Genomic DNA, 1,785 nt, shown 5'->3' with positions numbered 1-1,785 from the left:
TAACTGTACCCTGAAACCCACAGACAGAATGTGAAAACAAGCACATTTGTTCTTCTGTGTGACATTTGCTGCAAATCCATTTCTATTTTGTTTTCATGCATTACACTTCCGCATGGTTGCCCACCTCAACAATTTGTCCAATTTTGATGTCTTGATATCTGAAGAACTTTGTTTCAACAGTGCTCCTATAAAACAAAAGAAAACAGAAAAACACATTCTAAAACAAACTGGCAACCCAGAACACCCTAGCAACCACATAACAGCATCCTAGCAACCAACCTGCGCAGCGTGCCCAGGTGCATTTGCTCCATAGGACTGTAATCGATGATTCTCAGAGTGTGTTCAGGCTAGGTCAGCAAGCGGTTTGGGTTGAGTTCTTCTTTTGCCTCCTTCATGATGTTTTTCTACATGTAAAATGCAAATAAATCTTCATTAGACTCTCAGATCACCGTGCATGTGTGTGGTACATCATTGTCAAGACTGGCTTTGTACTCACATGCACAGAGGCTGTGGTCCCGTCCGGCATCTTCATCAAGGCTCCAGAGTGATGGTGCAAAGAAGTCATCTTACAGCCCTGCACCACCTCACCCACCCGCTCACTGAAGACCTCATCCAGCACAGCGCCCCCTGGTGGCAGGAGATGCCTGCGCAGGGACAGGCTCACATCCCGTGTGGAGGGCTCCACATACAGAACCCGTGCCAGGACCTAAAAAAAGAGCCGGAAGAAAGAACTCCATTATTGACTGAGAATCAGTGTTATTGTAGTATGATTAATTATATACTATTATAGTTTTAGTTAATTATTTTAATTCGTTTTTATTTTTATAGTTTCAGTTTTCTTTATAATTTTAGTTACATTTTTATTGTTTTTTATTTATTTTAAATATTACTATTTAGGTTAAATGTTTTTATTGTTATTATTATTATTACCGTTTTAGTTCAGTCTTTTTTTCTTATTTGCACTTAGTAATTTCAGTGTTTCAACTTAATTGGAAATGTTGCCTTGGCAGCTAACCGAAATAAGTTTATATATTTCAACTGATATTGATATTTTACAGGGTTTCTGTGGGTTTTCTGAAGGTCACTGTATGACCCTTTAAAGAACTTTTTAAGTCCAATATTCGTAAAAACAAGCTACATTTCCTTGAGAAGCAAAATGACATCAAATAAGATGTTTTGTTTTCTGTGAAACTGATCAAAATAAATTGAGTTTATGATTAAAAAAGAACAAATATCTGCCATTGAGCTCTGAAAAACCTACTTAATTCAAACGGAAAATAAGTTTTCGTTCCCCACTGACAGATGTTTGTTCTTGTTTTAAACTCGCTTCATTTTTTTCAGTTTCTCAGAAAACAACAATTTGTATCTTCATTGCGCATCTCAAGTAAATGTATCTTGATTTAAGGACGTTTGTATTGGAAAACAAGATAAAAGGAAGATATTCATTTTTTGCAGTGCATGCAACAATTATTGCCGTGTTATAATTATTAAATTTATGAATTTAAGACTTTCTGCTCTGAATTAATACCTTTTTAAAGGAAGGGTGAATTAAGACTTTTTAAGATCCACAGAAACCTTGATTTTTTTTCTTATTTCAGCTTTATTTTTATTTAAATAGATTTTAATAGTTTTAGTTACCGATAATAACCCTGCTGATAACCAAACGATTCAGTTAAAATAGTGGTAAATCCACAGCCATCAAGTGAAAACACTTTCGACGACAATTTTAAAGCCCCGTCACTATGGTCTTTTGACTCATACCTCGTCTCCTGTGTTGTAGGTAGA

At 35.7% G+C, this 1,785-nt stretch overlaps 1 long non-coding RNA gene across 1 annotated transcript; it reads right to left on the bottom strand.

The window, feature by feature from the left end:
• Positions 1 to 123: 123 nt before the first annotated feature.
• Positions 124 to 674, bottom strand: LOC107736568 (uncharacterized). The gene is made up of 3 exons (XR_001639694.1): positions 497 to 674; positions 280 to 404; positions 124 to 185 (listed from the first exon to the last, which is right to left on the bottom strand). It is a non-coding gene; the product is annotated as an uncharacterized LOC107736568 (long non-coding RNA).
• Between the last annotated feature and the right edge of the window lie 1,111 nt (positions 675 to 1,785).

Source organism: Sinocyclocheilus rhinocerous, unplaced genomic scaffold (genome assembly GCF_001515625.1).
Source record: "Sinocyclocheilus rhinocerous isolate Xijiao unplaced genomic scaffold, SAMN03320098_v1.1 C36788604, whole genome shotgun sequence".
In the NCBI taxonomy this organism is placed as follows: Eukaryota; Metazoa; Chordata; class Actinopteri; order Cypriniformes; family Cyprinidae; genus Sinocyclocheilus; species Sinocyclocheilus rhinocerous.
Note: the sequence above shows the minus strand (reverse complement) of the source record. Positions and strands in the feature narration are given on the sequence as shown.